This window comes from Nuphar pumila, chromosome 12 (assembly GCF_984573655.1).
Source record: "Nuphar pumila chromosome 12, dmNupPumi1.hap1.1, whole genome shotgun sequence".
In the NCBI taxonomy this organism is placed as follows: Eukaryota; Viridiplantae; Streptophyta; class Magnoliopsida; order Nymphaeales; family Nymphaeaceae; genus Nuphar; species Nuphar pumila.
The window spans coordinates 41,383,107-41,400,413 of record NC_143260.1 but is presented as its reverse complement, the minus strand read 5'-3'; the positions used below and the strand labels follow the sequence as shown (position 1 = coordinate 41,400,413).

At 38.7% G+C, this 17,307-nt stretch overlaps 1 protein-coding gene across 4 annotated transcripts in view; it reads left to right on the top strand.

Annotated features, from left to right (window-relative positions):
- LOC149820831 (uncharacterized) overlaps window positions 1–17,307 on the top strand; it is a 51,422-nt gene that overhangs the window by 22,359 nt on the left and 11,756 nt on the right. Inside the window, exon 3 of one of the 4 annotated variants that reach the window (XR_016426870.1) lies at window positions 10,213–10,373. The exons of 1 other annotated variant lie outside the window; for it this stretch is intronic. The gene's annotated coding sequence lies outside the window, so the exon portion shown is untranslated. Of the gene's footprint in view, window positions 1–10,130; window positions 10,150–10,212; window positions 10,374–17,307 lie in introns of those variants that run through there. 2 more of the 4 variants (XR_016426873.1, XR_016426874.1) reach the window with 2 other exon arrangements.

Here is a 17,307-nt window from a genome sequence, read left to right as displayed (position 1 = left end):
ATACAAAGAAAGAGATACAAAAATACATGACAGCTATATATATATATATATTAACAAATGCTAATACAAAATTCTTCATATTAACACCAAGTCTTGCGTCGGAAACAAATTGAGAAATAGGGTGAAGTGTACACTGCCTTTTTCCTTTTCGAAGAGCAATAGGTAAATCATCATCAACAATAGGCTCGTCAGTAGGGTCAAGAAGAAGCTGATGGCAAATGCATAGAGTTGGGTGGAGCTCGATGGGTGTACACTACAAGAGGATTTTTGTAACGAGACGAAGTCAGACTTGGAACAAGAGGCTCAAGGCAGACATACTCTAATGAAAAAGGAGGAATAGGAAGAGGAAATGAATCACCTTGAATGACATGTATTCTTGGAGAAGTACCTAGAAAAATATGAGATAGACTAAAAAAAAGAAACATCCGCATTGACATACTCTCTCTTGGATATGGGATCATAACAACGATAGCCTTTTTGGTGCTTGTGATACCCAACAAAAACACATTTTATAGATTGGGGCGACAATTTATCTCGGTTGGGACCAAGTTTATGAACAAAGCACACACAACCAAATACCTTTGGAAAGATAGGGAAAAGAGGAGCTTCAGGCCTAAGAATTTGAATGGGAATACGACCCTCCACAGAAGTTGAAGGCATACGGTTTATTAGGTATCTCACAGTTAGAACCGCATCTCCCCAATAAGATGCAGGCATATTAGACTGGATCATGAGGCAACAGGCAACAAGCAACATTTAGAATTTGTCTATGTCCGCGCTTAGCTACTCCATTCTGTTACGAGGTACGAGGACGAAATCTGAGGTTGGATTCCAAGATTTTTGTAAAATTGTAACGGTTGATTGTAAGGTGAGATGCGGAGAGAGAGAGAGAGAGAGAGAGAGAGAGACGACTGAAGAATAATCTAACTCATAATCAATTAGGGCTAATCTCTATATTAAATAGAGATAGTCCAAGGAACAAAATTACACCCAGGTCCCTCATTAAAGAATAAGTTTCAAATAACCTCTAGTTTAGAGAAACTTATTTACTAAAAACATCTTAGTCTCAACACTCCCCCTCAAGCTGGAGCATAGATATCAATCATGCTCAGCTTGTCACAACACTTTGAGAAATTTGGTCTTGCCAGAGCTTTGGTAAAAACATCAACTACTTGATCTTTGGAAGATACATGATCGATGCAGATATACCCAGCCTGAACCAAGTCGCGAACATAGTGACAGTCAACTTCAATATGTTTAGTCCTTTAATGAAACACTGGATTGTTGGCAATATATGTAGCAGCCCTATTGTCACACATCATCAACATAGGTAGAGATACTTTCTCCTGAAGCTCGGTCAAGACTGATTTTATCCACATAATCTCAGCTGCAGTCTGGGCCATTGCTCGGTATTCAGATTCAGCACTCGACCTGGCTACAAAGGTTTGTTTCTTACTCCTCCAGGTAACAAGATTTCCTCCCACAAACACACAAAATCCAGATGTTGACTTCCTATCTTCAACAAATCCTGCATAATCCGCGTCAGTGTAAGCAACAACGTCCAAAGATGAATTTCGTTTAAACAACAGACCTTTACCAGGAGATGCCTTTAAGTACTGAATAACCATCATAGCTGCATCCCAGTGAACTTTTGTAGGTTTGTCCATGAACTGACTGATTTTACTCACAGCTAATGAAATGTCAGGTCTAGTAACAGTCACATATAGTAACTTACCCACCAAGGATCTAAAGCTGGCACTGTCCACATACTCAGACTTCTCATCGAATATGTGAGTTTTGGGATCCATTGGAATATTAGTTGGCTTGGCTCCTAGCATTCCAGTCTCTTTTAATAAGTCCAACACATACTTTCTTTGAGACAACACTAAGCCCTCTTTGTTTCTTGCAACTTCGATACCCAGAAAATATCGAAGGTGACCAAGATCTTTAGTAACAAAGTGTTTCTGAAGATGATATTTTGTGGTAGAAATATCTTGGGCACAGCTCCCTGTTAATATGATGTCATTGACATATACCACCATAACAACAATTCCAGCACTGGTTTTCTTGATGAACAAGGAGTGATCTAAAGCTGACCTGACAAAGCCAAAACTCGACATTACCTCAAATAATTTGTGAAACCATGCCCTTGGACTCTGCTTTAGGCCATAAATAGCCTTCTTTAACTTGCACACCTTCTTACACTCCCCCTGAACCTCGAAGCCTGGGGGTTGTTGCATGTAAACAGTTTCATGCAAATCCCCGTACAAAAAGGCATTCTTGACATCCAACTAAAACAAGGGCCATCCATGGTACACAACAACAGAAAGAACAAGACGAATAGTGCCAAGACGAGCAACTTGGGAGAAAGTTTCAAAAAAGTCAACACCATAAGTCTGAGTATACCCTTTTGCAACCAACCGGGCTTTGTACCGTTCAATTGACCCATCCGAGTTGTATTTAATGGTATATACCCATTTGCAGCCAACAATATCTGCATCAGTTGGAGGATCCACCAAATCCCAAGTGCCCCTAGAACCTAGGGCATCCATCTCATCCTTCATAGCCTGCATCCATTTAGGGTCGAATAGAGCCTGACTGTGATGAAGCGGAACAGAGGCAGACAAAGCCGAGATAAAATTCTTCATAGACGCCCCAAGATTATCTTCAGAAACAAACTGAGAAATGGGATGAAGAGTGCACTGTCTTTTCCCTTTTCGCAGAGCAATAGGAAGATCCTCATCAATAACTGAAACTTCAGTATGCTCAGAGATACTTGCCTCAGGAGAAGGAGATAATGGGGGCATGGAGGTAGGTGGTAACCTGTGAGTATACACTATAGGAGGGTCTCTGTATCGAGACTCCCCAGAGGATGGAGCCACAGGCTTTGGAGAGAACGACTCTAAAGGAAAAGGGGGAATTGGCAGAGAAAAAACATCACCCTGACTATCTTGTAACCTTGGAGTAGTACTCGAAAAATAAGGAATAGACTCAAAGAAGGTAACGTCCGCACTGACATACTCTTTATGAGATATAGGGTCATTAGCAACGATATCCTTTTTGGTTCTTAGGATACCTAAGGAAAACACATTTAATAGACTACGCAACAAGTTTATCTCGATCAGGACCCAGCTTATGCACAAAACACACATCCAAAAACTTTAGGGGGGATAGGAAAGAGAGGAGCCTCTGGATGGAGAATTTGAATTGGGATCTGGTCTTCTACAGAACTTGACGGCATGCGATTTATAAGAAACCCGACTGTCAAAACCGCATCGCCCCAGTATGTAGCAGACATATTGGATTGAATCATAAGACACCGAGCAACATTAAGGATTTGTCTATGTTTCCTCTCAGCCACCCCATTTTGCTGGGAGGTATGAGGACATGTAAATTGAGGTTGAATCCCATTAACAGAGTAGAATTGAAGTAAGTATTTGGATTTGAACTCAAGAGCATTATCAGTGCGAACAATTTTAACACATATGTTAAATTGAGTTTTTATCTCTGCAATTAAAGATTTAAGAATGACAGGACCTTGAGACCGATCTTTTAACAGGAACACCCACGATAGTCTCGAGAAGTCATCAACAATAACTAGATAATAACGACATTGAGACCTACTCGGACCCCACACATCTACATGAAGAAGATCAAACAATCCTTGACTTGATGGACTCTGACTGAAGGGAAAAGAGCTTCGACAATGTTTTCCCAATTGACATGTTGCACACTGAAAAGAAACTAAGGGAGGTATATGAGGAATGACACGACGAAGTTTTGTCACTGGAAGGTGACCCAAACGATGATGCCACAATAGAGGACTTGAGGATGATGTAACAACAGAATAGGCTGAAACCTCTGGTTGGTGTAGGTAATACATACCACCTTCCTCATAGCCACCACCAATCCTTCTCCCCGTCAACAAGTCCTGAAAGGTGTATCCCATAGGATAAAAAATCACTCTACAATTCAACTCATTTGTCATTCGACTGACGGATAATAAATTATGTGGAAATGAAGGAGCATGAAGAGCATGCGACAATTGAAGAGTAGGGGTAATAGACATGTTTCCCTGCCCTACAATTGGGGAAGAGCTACCATCAGCAAAACGTACCCCTTTTTGACCTGTCACAGGTTTTAAACTCAAAAAGCTGCTCGAGTTTCCGCATAAGTGACCAGAGGCTCCAGAATCAATGACCCACCTACCACCTTGAGCAGATACGCCATCACCTGCAGAGCACACAACCTCCGCAACAGAAGACTTCGAATTGGATGATCGTAAAGCAAGGAGCTTGTCATATTCAGCCCTACTAAGAGTTACACAATCATTGGAGGAATCTGCATCTGATTTAACCACTTGAGCCATAATATAAACTAATGGGCTTGATTCACAAAATGCAGGAGCAACCACACGTGCATACCCACAATCAACAACAAACCCGACTATATCAAGTTTTGACTTCACCAATGAAATCTGAGAAACACGACCTTCGACTGTTCAGATCCAAACTTCAAATATAATTTTAAAGAAACTTGACCAAAACCTTCTACCTCAACCAAGGATGACTATAGGTTGTAAATCAAGATTACACATCCAACACGACTTAGAATGTGTTACCATCACACATCCGCCACTACGACAACCAGTAGCAGCACCCAACACAGAATCCCACTTCAAAAGACAAGGTTCCCACAAACAAAATATTTTTCAACACAGTAGGGAATCACGCCTGCTGAATAAAAAAGATCACGACACAACACCCAACTGCTTGCTAAATAGAATCTGAGCACAACCAGCGATAACATGAGCAAAATTTTTTTTTAAACTCACGACATCTGCTCCCAGCCATATACATCATGACAGCAAAAAAAAAAAATCAATTTCACGACTTTTGCACATCATTTGTACTTATCAACATAGATAAAGGTATTCACGACAGCTGCTCTCAGCAATATAAATCACGACGGCCAAAATAAAATCAGTTTCACGACTTTTGCTCAGCACTCGTACTTATCAACATGTATATCGATATTCACCATAACCATTAGATCTGATTACAGATCTGGAGTCATGACATTTGTCAGATCTCAGATCTGTTATCAGATCTGTATTACTTATTTCGAAACAGAGATCGATCACACCTTTTCTGTAATCACTCGAACTTGGCGCAGGGCACGAGATCATGCTCCCAAGGACAATGGATCAGATCTCTGCTGTATCTGATTCTTCACAGCCTTCAACAGAACCGACCCCCACTTGATTTGGTTTCGTGACTTCTTTGTATCAGATCTTCACTCGATCTGAACTTCTCCACCATCCACACGTCCAAGATCATTTGTTTTGAAGCCCGCAACATCCAATCAATTTGCAACGATCAGATTTTTTTTTCATGTAAAAATCTGTGTCGACAACACAGAGAAACAAATCAGATCAGCAGCATCACACAACCCATGATCTGAGTGCTTCCACGATCAGCCACGATCTGAGTGCTTCCACGATCAACCACTTTCCACGTTTCACGACACTTGATGCAGCTTGCTGCAGTTTTCCACGATCAACCACAACAGCATTACACGACCCACGATCAGAAACTGTATCCCAGGAGGGGACGCTGCTATGATACCATGTTGATTGTAAGGTGAGATGCGCATCAATAGAGGTAGAGAGAGAGAGAGAGAGAGAGAGAGAGAGAGAGAGAGAGAGAGAGAGAGAGAGAGAGAGACGACTGGAGAATAATCTAACTCATAATCAATTAGGGCTAATCTCTATATTAAATAGAGATAGTCCAAGGAACAAAATTACACCCAGGTCCCTCATTAAAGAATAAGTTTCAAATAACCTCTAGTTTAGAGAAACTTATTTACTAAAAACATCTTAGTCTCAACAGTATTTGAATTCAAGAGCATTGTCAGTGTGAACAACTTTGACACAAGAATTAAACTGATTTTTTATTTCAATAATCAAGGATTTGAGAATAATGGTGGCTTCAACCCTATTTTTTAACAAGAATACCCAAGATAATCTGAAAAAATTATCTACAATGACTAAATAATGACACTTAGAACGACTAGGAATTCTACTTGGACCCCAAGCATCAACATGAAGAAGATCAAACAGATTTTGACTTGAAGGACTCTGACTAAACGAAAATGAACTCCTATGATGCTTTAACATCGTATCATGTTATAATTGTCATCTAATAATTTTTTATTATTTTTGGGCCGATATAGAATGATTCAGTTGAGTATCGGTATCAGCTACAACTGAATCAGTGGCCAAACGATTCAGGGACGATACCGATACTGACAACATTGCAATGTGGACGTAGATAGGGATGGCAGTGGACCGGGGAAAAGCGGGGCCCCGCCCCGTTTGGACCGAGGATGAAGGGTATGAAACGAGGATGGAGGCGGGGACGAAGGTTAAAATCCATCCCCGTTCGGGGATGGAGGTGGGGATGGACGTACCCTTTTCCCCGCCTCATCCCCCCCCCCCCCCCCCCACCTCCATCCCCGTTTGAACCGGGGATGGAGGACATGAAACAGGGATGAAGGCGGGGGTGGAGGTTAAAATCCATCCCCGCCGGGGATGGAGGCGGGGATGGAGGTTCTAATCTTGAGCCGGGGCGGGGGTGGAAACCTTGTCCCCCGCCCTGCCCCGCTGCCATCCCTAGACGCAGACTAGTCTCAAACAGATCAATACCAGGCCCATTTTCAGCCATGGACAAAATCGACATTTAAGAAAACAAGAGAGGCATTCTTTGGAAAATCACCGATGAAAATTTGAAAACATATATACGTTGGATATCCCTGCTTAGTAAAAAAAAATGACGATTCAAACGAGTTCCTGCTTCCTTTCCAAGCTGACATGCTTCACACACCAGAGTAGTGGATGTCGAGATATGATGAATAACTCTACGCAATTTGAGCAACGGGAGATGACCAAGACGATGATGCCAAAGCAGCGACTAGAGGACTCAACTGTCGAATGAACAGATCCAATTGGTTGATGTAGATAATAGACTCCACCTTCCTCATAGCCTCCACCAATCGTCTTTCCCGTCAACAAGTCCTGAAAAGTGCAACAGGTAGGATCAAATATTACTCTACAATTTAATTCTTTTGCAACACGACTAACATATAACAAATTTTGAGGGACTGAAGGGGCATCGAGAACATTTGATAACTGAAGAGTAGGGGAGATGGAGATATTTTCTTGGCCAACAATGGGAGAGGAACTTCCATCGGCAAGAACAACCTTTTTATGGTTAGCAACACTATCCAAATTTGAAAAATCACAGGCATTTCCACACAAATGTCTAGATGCCTCTAAATCAATAATCCACCTACTACCTTGGCAAGATAATTCATCACCTGCAGAACATGCAACATCAACCACGGGGGAACTAGACAGACGATGTGCCAACAAATCATCGTACTCAACATGAGTGAGTGTAACCGAATCACTAGGAGGAACAACAGAAGACTCGGGTTTGGCAACTTGAGTTGTAGGAACAACCTTAGCTGAAGATGCGGAAGGTCGTCCATTCTTGACAAAGCATCTATCTTCTAAATGCCCAAATCTCCTGCAGTAGGTACACTGGAGCTTGCCTCGTCCTCTTGTGCCTTGACAACGCCCATGACCTCATGTATTAGGAATAAAACCTCAGCCTCGGCCATAGGAAACGGATAGAGCAGAGGTTTGTGATTCTGATTGAGATGAAGGAAGGGACATGTAAAGCCTGCTCAGTCGATTATATGCCTCAGCAAGAGTGGGAACATTTGAGCTTGTCAACATCTGAACTTTGGCAACTGAGAATTCAGCGGACAAACTAGTAAGGAACCGTGCGACCATGGTGTGCTTCTGGTGTAGTTTTTGTTTATCACAACACAATGGTCTATGTGCATTTAGTCTCTCAAAAGCTGCCTTCACAGAGGCATAGTACTGGACTAGTGTTTGCTCCAGAGTTACCAGTCGAGGAAGCGGGAGTGGGAAGCGATACGGGAAGCGGGAAGCGAGGCACATTAAAAAAATTTAGGAAGCGGGGAAGCGTGGGACCACTTAGAAGAAAATTTCGAACCGTCTCGGAAGTGACCTAGGAAGCGAACCGGAAGCGAGGGGGAAGCGAAAAAAATGAAAAAATGGGGGAAGCGAGGGGGAAGCATGGGGCAAATGTGGGGGAAGCGTGGGGGAAACGTGGGGGAAGCGTGGGGGAAGTGCGCTTCCCATAAAAGGGAAGCACGTTTTCCATAAAAGGGAAGCACACTTCCCATAAAAGGGGGACGCTTCCCCTCACGCTTCGGAAGCGCGACGTTTTGCGCTTCCGAAGCGCGCTTCGGGGAAGCACGCTTCTCCTTTTACCTAGGCACTTTCAGTAACTCTGGTTTGCTCTCCTTGCTGCAATTTATAGATCTCCTGCTTTACTTGAAGAATACGACTTACATTTGTTTCTTGTGAGTAATTATCTTGCAAATTATCTCACATTTGTTTTGCAGAGGTGTAATAAATAAACCCATCAACTATGTGAGGTTGCACACTATTTATAATCCAAGACATGACAATATTATTGTCTTCTTCCCATGTAGCATACTTTTCAGTTTTGTTTTTAGGCTCATTTTCCAATAAAATATGTTTTCTACGATTCCCTGAGATAGACATCATGAACGTACGAGACCATCTAGCATAGTTAGTCTCATCCAACTTTACATATGATCCATATGAAAAGGGATTTGCAAAGGCTTTATAATCTCAGCCACTGTTTCAGTCTTCATGTCTGACTTCTGCGTTTCAGCCATGGAAATAGATAATGAGTCTTGTTCCAAAAACGCAGATACAACCACACACAACCACAACCTGCTGAAAACTCGGATCTGATGTGCATACCAACTACCAACTATGAAACCGACTATACCAGATTTTAATCACACTGATAAAATCTGATATACACGATCAACGACTGTAATACGCTGTTCAGATCCGAAACTTGCATATCTAACTTGAATTGGACTTTACCTAAACCATCCACCTTACAAAAAAAATTTTCCTTAAAAAAATCTATAAAATCTATGATAAGCTGCATACCACAACCACACAACTTCATATCTGAATTATACAGATCAGATATGATCTAACCATGGCTGCATCATGACGGAAGCTGCAGGCCTCTTCGACGTCCACACTACCATCATCGGCCACCATCGACACGATCTGAAGTCAGATCCAAAACAGTCTGGTCACCATAAAGCAGACGTGATCCAGACTGCAGTTTGGGTCTGACTTCAGATTTGAAAACATGAGTCTCCCTGCTCCTACGCGCACAACGATCGCTGTAGGCGCTGTACACGTTGGACCCGATCTGCTGTACACACTGAAAAAAGGGGCCGATCTGCGTTTCTGCTGGAGGAGGAGGATGGCTTCAGATCGATGTACACGCTGGCTTCAGATCTGCAGATCTGCAGTTCTGCTGTACACGCTGGACCCGATCTACATGTGGGTCGATCAAATCAGCTGCCCAGAGCTACGTCCTGCTCTGATACCATGTTGAAGTTGGCTAGGGTTTCAAGAAAACCAGAAGAGAGAGAGAGAGAGAGAGAGAGAGAGAGAGAGAGAGAGAGAGAGAGAGAGAGAGAGAGTCGTTAACCCTCATTAGGTCTAATCTCACTTAAATAGAGAGATTAGACAGGAATAAAGTATGCACAATAATACCCTTTGCTACAATAAAAAAATATGATAGACCCGACCTATTAAATAGTTACCAAACTACCCTTAATTCATATGCATAGATACGGTGATTGCTTCTCAACATAACTAAATGGCAGTTGTAATCAATGGATGAAGAATTGAGTCGCTGTTTACTGGGGGAAAAGAGTTTTGGCAGTGTTGGCACCGAGAAAATGTGTAGGGATGGTGAGTGCCTTCACTGGGAGAAGGTAGTGCTACTAAGCATCATCCCACACCCACTCATGCTATAACAGAATTCAAATTGTAATAAACAATCGAAAACTTCCTAGATGTAGAATAGCAACAATTTTTAATTTTAGAATTAAAGTGAAATTTAGTTCTATTTAATCTGTTGCTGTGGAGTCCTTGTTATATGATGCTTTGCTTTTTTGTTATGCTGGTTGAGGTGGCCACGCTCAAGAAGGGCAGTAAACTGACGAGGAATCCTAACTTTTGCTGAACCTTGTGCTCTTGCGACTAAGGTGCAGGTCTGCAACGAAAAGATGTAAGTCGTATAATTTTACAGGTGTGATGGACACATTCAAGGTCAAGTCCTATCAAGGAGGCACCTTTGCAGAACTTTTTAGATGTTAAATTGGAGATGCGTGGACATGGAAAGCCTCTGTGCATCATAGAAAGTAAAACTTGCTCTCTTAGCTTTCTCTACAAAATTCTTATTTGCTCATCCTTAGCAAGATTACTTAAACAATTGAGGAATAAATTGTAGTGCCCCAATTTTTGAAACTGAAAAATTAGATTTTTTTTTTTAAAATTTCTCTTTACTTAATTTTTTTAGAAATAAAACATAAACTTTTTTAAACGATGTTCAAGCTTGGGGCGCGTTACAGTTCCCAACTTACACGTGTAAGACTAGAATTAATTGAATCAAACCATTAATAGAATTGAAATAACTAAAAGTATCAATCTCATTTTATCACAGTTTACAAATTCAATGAAATGTTTAAATCATAATTAATGAAAATAAATAAAGTCTTCTCATAAGCTTAAAAAGAATGTGACTTTCTTGGCACTACCATGAGCCTCTTACCATCACTTGCCAAACTACTCGCTACTTAAAAATGTTAAAAGTAAGGGCATTAACAATGGTTCTGGTAAAAAATATCACACAACATAGGCATGAAAAAATTATAACACATATCTCATACATATTTTCATAATCCAAAACATTCATAACATGATAATTTTATGGCATAAACATTTATAACATGATAATTTTATGGCATATAAACATATACAACGTAAGTCAAGATTTCAAATAAGACAATAAGATCACAATCATTCCTAATTGACAAATCTTACCCATAATTAAGAGCACCTTTAATCACACTTATTAAAAATCCAGATTATAAGCAATTATAGAACCAAATATGTTAATATTCACCACCTATGCATGAAATCATAAAATATGAATGAAATTCATAAACATATATAACATATTACAATGATGTACTTGTGAACATTTTAGTTTATTGTTATATTGTTTCTCTTTCCTTTTTTGGAGGTACACTCTCGGTCCTTTACTCTCGCTCAACAATCATTTGGGGGTTTATTATTCTATCTATTTTAATTACTCCAAGGATCCAAAGAGTACGTGAACTTTTATTAGGGTGGTATTACCGTGGGAACCCCCAATGAATCATGCAAAATCCTGTTTTTTACTATGCAAAGCAATGAATTATCTATCTAGGTGTTTTGGTAGCCCGGGTTCTTACGTTCGAGGATGGAGAATCCATGGAGACGCCTTTGCTTTTCGAAAGCATTAACAACACTTTTCTTAGTCGTGTATACCGACCATCCTCTCCAAGGTAGTCATCGTCTGAATAGACTACTAGGTATTCTTTATTTAAGGCTGTTTAAGTGCTCTTAGTACTAAGGCTCTCTTAGCCTAGTGTCTCTCCGAGAACTAGAACACAACATAAATGATTTGTAGTCATTCAAGACCGGGTCACGATCTTACCTCATATGGGTATCCTTGAGCTAACAATGCTTCCTTAAAGTTTATGTGTGTATAAACATATCAATCATATATTTAATTTGGTGCTCACTAGCACCCATAGTTTTATTGAACCTGACTCACTCACGAGCCTAGTAAATGCATGCCTTACATGACTTACAACACATCATATGCCACGTACAACTCTACATGATGCATCATACTCATTTCAATATAGCATGAACCATGAATAACATAAAATATCACATGTTTGCCAATGCACACTATATGACCCATCTATCATGCTTAAAACTCATGTGCTAACATTCAGTCTCATATGTCATCATGCATAAATCATAAATATGCTTGCATACAACATAAACATGGAACATCACATATTAGAAAATACATGATAACATTTCATATCATAAGCAAACATAAGATATAAAACAAGGAAAGTTCACAAGACATGACATAACCTACACCAGGGATTGTATATATATGAATTTTAGTATTTTTCACAAATCTGTTAAACCATCTTACCGAGCATATCAGAGCTCTAAAAAATTTAGTCATAGGAGTGTTAGCTCAAAGAAAACTAATTTCATTTGTCTGTAGTAATTCATGAACTAAAAACTGTTTTTCAATATATGACATAATTTTGCTTCACAAAGAAGCAGTCACCAGACCCAGTCCGGGAGGAATATCAGCCTCTCAAACTTTTTGGTGATAGTTATATTTGTTAGCTTTCAAATGAATCTAATTTCTCTAAAAAACATGATTTTTTTTGGATTTTCTTGATCGGATCCTGTTTGAGACAATCCCAGATTCATATTTGCTGCAGAATCCTGAATATTATCTGACATTTGTGATATTCTAGAATTCACATATAACAAATTTGTCTTTTTTATTATTTTTCTCAAATTCATCCATATAACAACTATAACATTTAAAAAAATTAGCAATAAACACCAAACCATTGATTTATTATATTTTTTGCAAGATAGACTATCAAAATTCGCTCTACATCGGAGAAAATTTATCTCGCAGCAGCCATAACCCTCAATTCTGTACTACAACTGAGACTCAATTTTTTTTTCTGAGACACCTTTCAGATGTTTAGAAGGTCTCTATAAACGGATTTGGCTAGAAGTAGTTTAGTTTGAGAGTTATAACTTTTCTACCATAATAAGTCGGTTAGGAAAATCATGACATCATGTGCATCATAATATATAACTTGCTAAATGATGCAAATTTTGGTGAGGTATTTTAAAAGATGTTTTTCAATAAAACTCACTTGTGTAAATTGTGCATTAAATTTTAAATTTCAATTCGTATCAAACATAGGAAACGTGAAAAAAAAACTTTTGTACCCTAAACAGAACAATCTTTATTGCCTTAAATAAAAAGTAAAATAAAAAATGCTATCCTATGCTGAGGGCTTAAAAATAAAAAGACTTATTACAACCCAACTTAATCAAATGGCATGTGGCCCTAAAAAATAAAAATAAAGAAATGAAAAATCTGGAGGGCCTTCTTCTCTTGTGATCTAGCCTCTCTTGTTCGTCGTAGATGCTACAATTGAATCTTCAGGCTTAAGAGCCCCTTTCTCAAGGGCTACGTCCAAACAAGAAAACTTACCTGCAAAACACAAAAATACAAGACAAATGAACAGAACAATTTCTAAAACAAAGGTTAGTTATAACAAGAAACAACTCAACTAAATTTAAACTAACTATAATGTAATAAACTAACTATAATGTAATAAACTAAAAGATTTTAACTAACTTCAAAACAGAGTATGGCAAACTCTAACTAACCAGATTCAAGACAAACGTTAAATCCAAACTAACTAATTAAAGATATAAAACAAGCAAATTTGATCTAACTAATTGATCTAAAACAAATTTAAACAATCCTAATGAACTAATGCTAAACTATTGAATTAACTAAGTAATGAATAAAAAAACATGAAACTAGAACTAATTAATCGTAAAATTTAAAATGATTAAGCAATCTAATTAAAAGAAAAATGTTGGATCAAACAGCCTAACTAAACAATACTAAAAAAAATTTAATTATGCTGACTATGAAACGCAGAAAGCATTGGGATAACACAGGCCTGGGATCGATCAACATCAATCACGTTGGAGTGCATGATTGGTGGTGATTTCTGAAAAGACGCAGAACCAACACTGCTTATGATATGCGTGATCTGATTCCCGCAATCTGCTAAAAAAAATTATTATTTATGCGGAGCAGATAAAAAAAAGAGCGTGATTGACAAATCACGTTACGCTTGATTCAAACGGGCAGCGTGTTCACGCTGCAAACACGCATGAACTGATCGACGCTCGATCTGAGGGAAATTGCGGGAATCAGATCCCTCAGACTAAACTCACTAAAGATGGCTCTCCACTCTTCCATGATGCCACCTTATATCGAAGCATTGTTAGGGGTTTACGATCCCTCACCATCACTCAGCGTGATGTGGTGTTTGTAGTCAACAAAATCTGCCAATATATGCACCAATCCACGATTGCTCATTGGTCTGTTGTTAAACACATCTTGCATAAAAAAATTATTTTATCTTGAACAGTGTGGTTGCTGTTTTTTACAGAACGTTCTGTGTTAGTTTGAATGTCACGTGATCTGCAAATCACGCAAATCAGCGTGAGTTTGTTGCTGATGACATTTTTTTTCCGAAGTAAAAATTAATGCCCATCAGAAAATAACGTGAAACCAGCACACACAACGACCTGGATCACTGCAAACAATGTGATCACACTGGTAAGATGCTTGATCTGATCAGACGCTCAGTCTGCCAGTCACGCACAACAGCGTGAATCCGCAGACCACTTTTTTCAGAGAAAATATTTGACGCTGATCTTTACCAGTGTGTAAACAAACCGGCCTGCGTGAATGGGATCTCACACAGGTCTAGTTATTGACCTGAAACTATAAATCTAATTTGCATTTCCTAAACTAAAAATAGACTATTATATTCACATAAAATAAAATAGCAAGAAAAGCTATGCAAAAAATGAAGATGTGAAATCAGATTATACTAAATGAAACTGTAATGCTAAAAATAAAATAAGCTGTATACAATAATTCTAAACTAAATAAAGAGATGAGTGAGAAGAAGCAAACCTCGCAACCGCTTCCGATGGAGGGGTTGAGAAGAAGAAGTGGCCGTTCTTGTGGGTGAACGCATGCTCTGATGACAGGGTAAGAAGCACCGGCAATAGCAAAGATCAGAAAAATGCTGAAACTAAGATCGAAGAAGGGAAGAGACGGGAAAGAACCGATGATCGAACAAAAAGAGAGAGAGAAGAAACGAAGAGGAGAGGGAGAGAAGGGGCTGGCATTTTTCTCAATGGGAGGATGCCAGTTTCTTTCTGAAAATATTTTTTATAATCTAGATTTAGGTTAAAACATCATTTTCTAAATACTCTATTTAACTTTTCAAAATTTCTAAAATTACCTCTTCTAAAATGTGTTTTCAAAAATTAAAACTCATAAACGATGCGAAACACTAAAACACACAGGTAACCTTGTTTTTTTTATGTTTTTTCTTCTTTTTGAAATTAAATCAACACCCTGAAAAACATTGATAAGTTTGAGTTTTTAATTCGTTTTTGCGACAAATCATGCATAAAATCATAAATCAGGATCACTAAATATAAGGAAAACACAAGCTTCAATGTAAAATATTGATTTTCAGCCATGCATCGACCATGTACATAGTACCTATGCACCACATAGGCTCATAGAAAACATCACGCGATCATAAACATGCATTATATCCTAAACTATCTATATAACTCATGATTTATGCACATATGCTAAATCATCATAGAACACGTGAGATAAATTTGTAGAATCATGATTCATACTGTAAACACATAAAATAAAACAAATATTCACTTGATCATGCTGAAAATGACATACCAATTTTAAATAATGTAGGAACACAAAACTATGCGTTTTACACTACCTGATTTTCGAGTTTGGGCATTCGGGCATAATTTTATCAAAAATGTGTTTTTTAATTTTTTCAAAGCATGATATTGATTAAAAAACAGTTGTAAAATACTTTTCTAACTCTTTCTAGGTTTGATCTACCATGGACCAACCCGTAGAATCGGCAAGACTCACAATCAATGCACTTGCATTCGTTCTACAACTATGAGTGAGATGAATCCTCACTTAATCGCGTAGAATGAAAAATCACTTGATGATAGGTATTAATGCGAAGCTTCACCACCTTTGTAAGGGAGCTCTAATGACTACCACAATACCCAGGTTCTTCTCCTAGGGTGGTGGGTTAGGGAAGAAGAAGAAGATAGGGAAGAAGAGCAAATTAGAGATAGAGAACTTTTGAGTGATATAGGAAAGGGGAGGGACGTGTTGGAGGTTTTATACATGCCCACGCCTCCTTTCTTTTCACTTGGTTTGGGGTCTCTCGCCCAAAACCATGTCGGTGGGGAGAGAGTCAAATAATTTTGAAGTCTCTTAGTCTTATCTCTCTTCTAACTTTCCTTCTTAATTTAAAACTCTTAATTTGTTTTGAGCTCTCAAATTTCGACTTCTCTTAACCAACTAACCTCTAATTAAGTTAATTGATTAAATTAATTAATGGTTAGAGAGGTGGAGGCGTCCCTCCTTCATCTAGATCATTCTCATATGATTAAGAGTCTCATCCATGTGGACTCTAAGGCATTAGGTGAGTCCCATATGGGTCGTCCCACCCTATGGGTCAAAATCAAATCAACATTAGATCAATAACCCGTAAACAAAACCAGACCAAATTCCTCAAATTAAGGATCCAAATACATTAATTAATCCAAATATGTATTAAGGATCCAAATACATTAATTAATCCAAATATGTATTGAATCCAAGACTAAGGTTTGGATCCATATTTGACCTATCCAAAATCCATAAAAAATACCCCTGACCACCTACACAATCCCTGTGGGCCCCCATATTGACACTTGGCATCCCACTGGGCTGGGTGTGACCCATTGGGCCCCATAAGAACTCTAGGTTGATCCAAAACATGACTCAGTTAATTTTGAAAAATCAAATTCTAGGTCCAATCTAAGTTTGAAAACCTAAAATGAATGTCAGTCCATTTTGAAAAACACATTTTCTGAACCAACCCAAATTCAAAATCACCAAATCGGACTCCTATGAGATCTATGACTCATAATGAATCTAACTAGAGTTCGGGTTCAATTAGAACTCTTGAATTTTGCTTGAATTTAAAAATTAAAATAAACAAAATTTGCAAGTGTTACATCCTATCCCCAATAAAGAAATTTTGTTAACAAAATTTAGTACTTACTCGAATAGGTAAAGATATTTATCTTTCTTGCAGGCCTCGGGTTCCCAAGTACGTTCCTCGATTTCGTGGTGTTGCCAGTGCACCTTCACTAGGGGAACAGTCTTCGACCATAACAATTTTTCCTTTTTATCTATGATCTCAACTGGTTGTTCCTTAATGGTGAGGTCTTTCTGAACCCCTCATACTGGATCACATGAGACAAATCAGTTACATACTTTGTTAGCATCAATACATGAAACATATTATGAATACGCGAATTCTGAGTCGATAATTCTA